This window comes from Triticum aestivum, chromosome 5A (genome assembly GCF_018294505.1).
Source record: "Triticum aestivum cultivar Chinese Spring chromosome 5A, IWGSC CS RefSeq v2.1, whole genome shotgun sequence".
Lineage (NCBI taxonomy): Eukaryota > Viridiplantae > Streptophyta > Magnoliopsida > Poales > Poaceae > Triticum > Triticum aestivum.
The window spans coordinates 245,766,654-245,776,258 of NC_057806.1; positions in this window are offsets into that span (position 1 = coordinate 245,766,654).

The window sequence follows — 9,605 nt, forward strand, 5'->3', positions numbered from 1 at the left end:
AGGAGAGAGGCCAAAAGGAAGGAGGCGCACGCCCCCCCCCCTCTGGTCCGAATTGGACAAGGGGTGCAGCCCCCTTTTCCTTGTTCCTCTCCCCCTCTTTCCTTCTCTCCTACTCCAACAAGGGAACGAGGAGTCCTACTCCCGGTGGGAGTAGGACTCCCCCCTTGGCGCGCCCTCCTCCTAGGTCGGCCGCCTCCCCCTTGCTCCTTTATATACAGGGGCAGGGGCACCTCTAGACACACAAATTGATCAAGTTGATCGTCTCTTAGCCGTGTGCGGTGCCTCCCTCCACCATAGTCCACCTCGATAATACTGTAGCGGTGCTTAGGCGAAGCCCTGCGTCGGTAGAACATCAAAGGGAAAAGTGATATGGTCTCACTAAAATGGAATTTTTGAATAAGCTCAGAAGAGAAGAGAGGTAAAAGATCTTTTGAAAAGTAAAGTTTTAGAGAAAATCTTTCCTGTGGGCTTGCCAGTTTCTAGGGTCACGTCCTACAGTCAACATGTGCTCTGATACCATCTTGTAGCGACCCGACCCGAATGGGTCAAGTCTCTGTGCTTAAGTGTCATCCCTGGATCGGTATGCTGACACACAGTACTCGAGGATTTATAACAGAGGTAAATCACATGTATAAAGTAACGTAAATACTATCACCTCAATCCAAAATATCGGAAGTAACAAGGTTGTGGATTCCCATCAACACCAACGGCAAAGTTGAGTGTAGAAATCATACCCTAACGTATCACTTACTCGTCGTAAGAAATCCTGCAACATGAGACGTTGCAGCCACAAAGGGTCAGTACATTGAATGTACTGGCAAATTCACACCATAGAGAATGATGAATAAAGGCTATCACTACATGCATATTTGGCTGGTGGAAAAGCTCTATGGTTATAGTTTTGCGTAAAGCCAACTTTTCCCTACTGCAAAAGAATACATTTTAATTAACTATCATGGTGGTTGTTGAACATTGAGAATGGTTGACAGCATTCTCAATCCCAATTAAGCATCATCATTAAACCCAACAAACTTAATTTAAAGTAACATGATGAGATTCACATGATAATCCAAGTACTAGATACTCAAGATGTCCATAACCGGGGACACGGCTAACCATGATTAGTTTATACACTCTGCAGAGGTTTGCGCACTTTTCCCCACAAGACTCGATCGCCTCCATTTGATTTCTCGCACTACATGGTGTTTGAGAAGACGAATGACCGAGACATAGTCTTTCAGAAGCGCTAGCACCTTACGATGGATAGACCGTTACACCTACTTTCCCCTACATCTGCTAGTCTACCCTGTAAGAGTTCGCACGACTTAATCAACTATGCTAGAGCCCATAATAGCTTGTGGCTGCACATGGAAGTTTCTAGTATGAAAAATCTCATGATCCCTTTGAGCCTGGGTGGCGGTCCATAAAAAACACAGGCAATCCTGGTCTACCCAGGTGCCTAGACAGGCAATCCTGGAATAACCAGGTGCCTCAATCCACCCAGATGTGTGTTTAAGTTGCCACCTTAAGTAAACCATTAATTAACAATCTCACATCTGTCATGAATACTCTCAAAAACCCAATCCACGTCTACGAGCATAGCATGGCAATGTAAGCATAACGTAATAGTAACTCCCAAGGGTTTGATAATAAACAGGTAATAGGTTCCTACCTCATCAACTACTTCCCAATACCCACATGTTATCAATCCTACTCATGCAATGTTTGAGGTTGAAACTAATGCATAAAAACTGGGTATGAAAGGGATATGATCAAAGTGTGAACTTGCCTGCAATGTTGATGAAGATGATTCGCACTCAAAACTCTTGATAGTTCTACTCGTCACACTCCGGTCAATCTATCGTAAGCAAGCAACAGTAACCACACATAAGCAATCACTCAAAGTATCAGAAAGATCGAAGAAGACAATTCATAAAACTTCAAAACCAAGCAAATAACTCTTGCAACATAAAACAATTTCTAACAGTACCAAAATTATGTGAATTTGGCCTTATCATAAAGTTTAGGTCAAGAGCTTCAATTTGCAAAAAGAATCAACTCAAACGGAGCTTTGAAACTCAAGTTATGCTCAAAAGAAGTTTGAATACAAATCTGGTCTAATTCAAATTTTAAAACTTTCAAAAACATGTTTGAGTTGTTTTAATGGATAGAGGGGATCATAACGAAGACGTGAGCGTTGGCTTCGTTGGATTTGGACTAACGAGTGAAAAGATGTGGTCGTTTGAAGTACAGGGACTAATCTGTGAAAGAAACTACTACAAATAGGTCCCTGGACAGAAAAATAAAGAAATAAAAGAAAAAACTAAATAGTGAACGTTCGTTACCGATCGCTGACGAACAAAAATCGTTCGCTACCGACCTCTAGCTAACGAACGCTCGCAAAATAACTAACCTAATATATAAAAACCATTCTAAAAAACCCGGTCTATAAAAAACCGAAGAAAACCGGGGTAGGTTAACTCGGTATATACCGGTTCGCGACGGGTTGGCGGTTTTCGGAGAGAAAACCGGTGGCGACGATGGCGTTCTCCAGCGAGACAGGACGGCGGCGGCGGCTCAGGTCCGGCCGGGGCGGCGGCTCCGGTCGTCCAGGAGGGCGGCGAAGGGGTCGGGGAGGGGCGGCACGGCGAGGCGAGGAGAATGGCGGCGTCGGCGGCGGTCAACAGTGACGGGACGGAGCAGGGCGGCGGCGGCGGATCTCGCCGGCGGCGGCGGGACGCGGCGCAAGGGCGGTGGTGCGGTGCGGCAGAGAGGCGAGGCGAGAGCGGCGCGGCGGCGGGGCGCGCTATTTATGGAGGGGCGGGGCGGCTGACTTGGCGAGGGGGCGATGGGCGCCGTGGGAGCACCGGACTCCGGTGAGTCCGCGACCCGCACGGGAGGAGGAGGGCGGCGCTGCTGGGCTGGGCCGGCCCAGTCGGGGAAAGAATTAAAAAAACATTTTCAGACAAAGAAAATAATAAAAGCAAAATAAATAAAATATTATATGGGCATATAATATATCAAAATTTTCAGAAAAAGATTTTCTACAGCATGGACATTTTTAATATGCCAAATAAAATCCACACAAATCAGATAAATCAAAGAGTGCTACAGGTCTAATGAAATCCAATAAAAATCATTTTAAAAATACCAAAATGATTTCAAATTAATTTTCCTCCAATTTTCTATTGTAGGGAATCATGTTACCCTATTTTCCATATATTTTATTTTTGGGGGAAAATAATTTGAATAAAACTCAAATAATCCAAATTGAAAAATAATTTCAACCGGATTTTAAATTTGAGTTTCTTTGAAACTCCCAACTCATATTTCATATAATTTGGAGAAGTCATTTTATCTCCTCTCGTGAAAATCATTAAGTTGCATAAAGTTTCAGAATTGAAATATTGTCCAAATGAAATTCAAATATTTTCAACACCCCTTGTCATTTAAATAAATGGAATAAGTCATGTCATCTTCTCTCCAGGGTTTCGTGGTGAAAAGAATTTGAATTCACGGAGATCAGAAAGCAATATGAAAGTTTGTGAAAGTCCTTTTATTCCCTCTCATTTAACTTTCAAAAAGTTCGAATTCACTCACTTTCAGTCAATCAATCAAACAATCAATCAAATCTATCTATTTAATATAACATTCCAAAATTTAGAATTTTGGGATGTTACAAACCTACCACCCTTAAAATGAATCTCGTCCTCGAGATTCGGAGAGGCTAGCAAGAAAAACGTTAGGGTTTGGGGGTCTCAAAATCCATTAATCATCACCGGGGTCTGGGGTGCTACCACCCTTAGAAACATCATTACGGTTCCATCGAAACTCATATACTTCATCCATATTGTTAACAGTGTCGGTCTTCTTAGATCTTTAGGATAATTCCTTATCCGGGTTCTTCTGGTAGTGGCATAACCTTTACCACAATTTTTCTGTCCTTTCATCTTGCTAAGGTTCTTCCATGACTGGGTCTTCTTAGCTGACGGGTCTGGCGTCAAAACTAAACAACTATCGATATCTCATGGTGGTCATCCAATTATGGTTTCTCCTGCAGGAAATGGGTCTGGGTTGAACCTCACCGTATAACCTACGGTTGGCAACAACTGCCATGTACAAGGGAAAAATTGCTATACCATTCTAAGGTTCAATCAAGGTTTAATACCATCGTCTCTCTACTATAGGTAAGTCACTCAGATTTACCATCCCATATAGCAAGGCGAACAATAAGAGTAAGTCGGTATGGTGATCAATCCATCCCGCACCCAAATCATTACCCTGTGTATGCTTTAGTGAATCTCACATTCTAACACTCGGTCATCCTCACAAGCGTCGATGAACCAAGTTCAGATAAATCCATAGATTCTGCAAGCCAAACAACCATCTATCATTCCTTCACAACTCTCAGGTTTTGCGTGATTCCTATAAGATCATATGTCGATAAACGTCGTATCTTCCTTGAGGGTTTTCCTTCAGCAAGAATGTGCTCGCTTCTTGGCAGGTCCTGGGGCCAGTGGGTTATGGCCCATCTCATTACTTGAAATCCTTGAACTCATCATCGGGCAACTGATCATTATTCCAACTTCCCTAGTATTCTTAAATCCATCCAATTGTATTGTCTTCCTTCTTTCTATTGGCACCAAACTAGGACATGATTACTCAGGCTCATCATGGAGTTTCCATTGATCCATATTTCCGACATCATACCTCCTTTATATCCAATAGTAATTTATCTCGTCATCCTCGTGGGATATCCCACATACCGAGATAAAAACTTATACTTATGGAGTCCATATTACACTTCGTGGAACATCATTATCCTTTCCAGAGTCAAGCGTCCTTACAGGGGAATATTGGCCATCTCTGCATGACACTTCTTCAACTGGGAAACGTGAAACACATCATGAACTCTTGACAGTCCTTCGGGTGACTCCAACTTGTAGGCCACTTCTCCCATACGCTCCAAGAGTCGGTATGGTCCTACAAATCTCGGGGCTAACTTTCCCTTAACTCCAAATTATTTAACTCCTCGCAAAGGGGACACACGAAGACATGCTCTGTCTCCAATTTCATAGACTACCTCCTTGCGTTTATTTTTTGTCTGCATAACTCTTCTGCCTGGACTGAGCTACCTTCAGTCTATCTCGAATCAACTTAACATTCTCTTCTAACTCCTTTGATCACATTTGGTCCAAACAACTGACGGTCTCCAATTTCATCCCACACACTCTTGGGGTATCACACTTATCGAGACAAAACTCGTATTCATTTTTGTCTGAAATCCACTCAGTGGAATATCCTTACCTTTTACATGGGTCAATGGTTCTTATAGGGTACTACCACCCTTAAAATGCACAAATCTTCCCTAGGCCATATTTCTCATATCCTCAGAAATGGTCAAATTCCTTCTTCATAGAGTAATAACTCATAAAATCCATATCAGTACCAATGATGCTAACTTTATTCACTCTCAATTGATTACAATCTCTCGCTTTTCCATTACATGTCTCAACTCAACACCTCAAAGAAAATGTTCTCACTTCTACTACTCCATTTCTTCTGTTGCAAACTCAACTATCTAGCACAAGTCTCCTTCTCCTTGGGGCATTCTCTGGCAAAGTGTCCTGCTCCATTACAACTAAAACATATTACTGCTGGCAAGTATCGAGGTTTCCTTTTTGGGCAACTGTTGAGGTAGTGCACTGACTCCTTGCACCTATAACATGTGATATGACTCAAATCCTTCCTGGAATCCACTCTGCTTCTCTTCCTGGACTTTTCCATTCCAATCAGGGCTTCTATTTCCTGTGGGTCATATTCTACTTCCTCTGTCGGGAATTCTACTAGATCCCCATTCAAACAATTTTGGGAGATGTGTCCTTCTTCTCCACATGAATAGCAAGACTTAGTGCAGGGTTTTCTCAGGTCTTCTTTAGGTGTGTCCTCCACATCTTCCTTCATCACGGGTTCTTCTAAAATTTCCATGAGGGCTCCTTTCATTTCTTCTTTCTTCTGCTGGATGGTTCGTTGTACCATGGGGTAAATGTGACACTGAGCAGGATAGTGGGTAGTCCCTTCACACAAGAAACAAGTAATCTGCCTAGTTGAGCATTCTTCAACTGGGTGACTTCCTTCACAATTAGGGCATTCATCCTTGTGTTCTTTATGGGTGTGTCCGATTTCTCCACAAATCTTGCATGCACAAGGTTTCTTCATGTCCTTTCCATAAGGCTTCAACTTCTGGGACACAAGCCGAGACTTTGGTAGAGTCAACTTAAATTCTTTCCAAGTGGTTACTCCTTGCCATCCATTGATGGTTTGGTACATCCTCCACCAAGTAGCAGCACCTCTTTCAAAGCACTGAAGAGCATGCTGGGTCATATCCTTTCCGACTACAGGGTTATTCTTCATGTGATCCTCCATGTTCTGAATCCATCAGTCCGTCTCCAACTGACTCATCGGTCCAGAAAATACAAGCTCATCTTCATTCATCCTCTATTGGGTCCATGGGTTTGGGGTGAGATAAGAGAGATAGAGAGGGGCACATACAATACAAACAAAAGTTTTCAAAAGACAAATTTTATTTGTGGTTGTCGGGAAAAACATCAAACAAATGACAGCTCACAAACGTCGCATCTAACGTAGGTATATAACAGGGGTTTGGTCTCCTAAAGGTCAATAAATCTTCAACGTCGTCTAACTCTTCAAGTCTTGTTCATGCCTCCAATGGCTTCTTCCGATCATGCTTGTATTCTCAAGTTCTTTTGCCAGATCAACTCTGTTGACGCAAGGTCTATCATGACGTCCTTTAATATTTCTGGAGTTGTATTCCAAACTTCTGGGTTTCAACATCCTTGGCGTGAACCATGGTCCTACTGTCCTTCAGTTCCTGACGAATCTTCGGTATCTCAAGGTTTTGCTCCTCTAGCTTGGCTACTTTCAACTTTTGGGTCCTGGGTTCTTCACGAAACGCTTCCTTGTCAAAATATAGCTTCCTACAGATCAACCCTAAACTTCTTGATGTACTACTCCAGATTCTGGTGATACACTTAGCTAAGGTTAAAACTTCACCTCTTGCTGATAGATGCTCCATCAGCCTTCTACCATCAAATCCTTCCATGCATATGCATGCTTAACTCAGCACGGTGACAATAGCATAAGCGGGCAATAACATCATGGATAACCGTGTTTTTGCCCTTGTCATTGCCATGAGCTATCTTCCATAGTTGATATCTCCTGCCTTAGGGTTTTCTTGACAAAACTTTGAGTTCTTAACTCTACATGCTCCGGTCTTTCTCCGATACACCTTGACCTTGGGTATTGACAACTTCCATAGTCTGCCAAGTTCCATAAGGGTAGCCTTCCTAGGTCACACAAATCTGGAAATTCTTCGGAGCCTCCAATTCTCCTAGTCTTCAGAGTCTTCAGTTGTTGTAGTCTTCCTTTATCATGATGTATGGTAAAATCCTCTTCATTCCAAAGTGGTCTTAGTTGTCCGATATCTTGTACTTCTTGGAGTGGTCTCATCCGTCGAATCTTCGAGTGATCCAAAGGGAAAAGGGATATGGTCTCATTAAAAGGGAATTTTTGAATAAGCTCAGAAGAGAAGAGAGGTAAAAGATCTTTTGAAAAGTAAAGTTTTAGAGAAAATCTTTCCTATGGGCTTGCCAGTTTCTAGGGTCATGTCCTACAGTCAACATGTGCTCTGATACCATCTTGTAGCGACCCGACCCGAATGGGTCAAGTCTCTGTGCTTAAGTGTCATCCCTGGATCGGTATGCTGACACACAGTACTCGAGGATTTATAACAGAGGTAAATCACATGTATAAATTAACGTAAATACTATCACCTCAATCCAAAATAGCGGAAGTAACAAGGTTGTGGATTCCCATCAACACCAACGGCAAAGTTGAGTGTAGAAATCATAACCCTAACGTATCACTTACTCGTCGTAAGAAATCCTGCAACATGAGACGTTGCAGCCACAAAGGGTCAGTACATTGAATGTACTGGCAAATTCACACCATAGAGAATGATGAATAAAGGCTATCACTACATGCATATTTGGCTGGTGGAAAAGCTCTATGGTTATAGTTTTGCGTAAAGCCAACTTTTCCCTACTGCAAAAGAATACATTTTAATTAACTATCATGGTGGTTGTTGAACATTGAGAATGGTTGACAGCATTCTCAATCCCAATTAAGCATCATCATTAAACCCAACAAACTTAATTTAAAGTAACATGATGAGATTCACATGATAATCCAAGTACTAGATACTCAAGATGTCCATAACCGGGGACACGGCTAACCATGATTAGTTTATACACTCTGCAGAGGTTTGCGCACTTTTCCCCACAAGACTCGATCGCCTCCGTTTGATTTCTCGCACTACATGGTGTTTGAGAAGACGGAATGACCGAGACATAGTCTTTCAGAAGCGCTAGCACCTTACGATGGATAGACCGTTACACCTACTTTCCCCTACATCTGCTAGTCTACCCTGTAAGAGTTCGCACGACTTAATCAACTATGCTAGAGCCCATAATAGCTTGTGGCTGCACACGGAAGTTTCTAGTATGAAAAATCTCATGATCCCTTTGAGCCTGGGTGGCGGTCCATAAAAAACACAGGCAATCCTGGTCTACCCAGGTGCCTAGACAGGCAATCCTGGAATAACCAGGTGCCTCAATCCACCCAGATGTGTGTTTAAGTTGCCACCTTAAGTAAACCATTAATTAACAATCTCACATCTGTCATGAATACTCTCAAAACCCAATCCACGTCTACGAGCATAGCATGGCAATGTAAGCATAACGTAATAGTAACTCCCAAGGGTTTGATAATAAACAGGTAATAGGTTCCTACCTCATCAACTACTTCCCAATACCCACATGTTATCAATCCTACTCATGCAATGTTTGAGGTTGAAACTAATGCATAAAAACTGGGTATGAAAGGGATATGATCAAAGTGTGAACTTGCCTGCAATGTTGATGAAGATGATTCGCACTCAAAACTCTTGATAGTTCTACTCGTCACACTCCGGTCAATCTATCGTAAGCAAGCAACAGTAACCACACATAAGCAATCACTCAAAGTATCAGAAAGATCGAAGAAGACAATTCATAAAACTTCAAAACCAAGCAAATAACTCTTGCAACATAAAACAATTTCTAACAGTACCAAAATTATGTGAATTTGGCCTTATCATAAAGTTTAGGTCAAGAGCTTCAATTTGCAAAAAGAATCAACTCAAACGGAGCTTTGAAACTCAAGTTATGCTCAAAAGAAGTTTGAATACAAATCTGGTCTAATTCAAATTTTAAAACTTTCAAAAACATGTTTGAGTTGTTTTAATGGATAGAGGAGATCATAACGAAGACGTGAGCGTTGGCTTCGTTGGATTTGGACTAACGAGTGAAAAGATGTGGTCGTTTGAAGTACAGGGACTAATCTGTGAAAGAAACTACTACAAATAGGTCCCTGGACAGAAAACTAAAGAAATAAAAGAAAAAACTAAATAGTGAACATTCGTTACCGATCGCTGACGAACAAAAATCGTTCGCTACCGAACTCTAGCTAACGAACGCTCGCAAAAT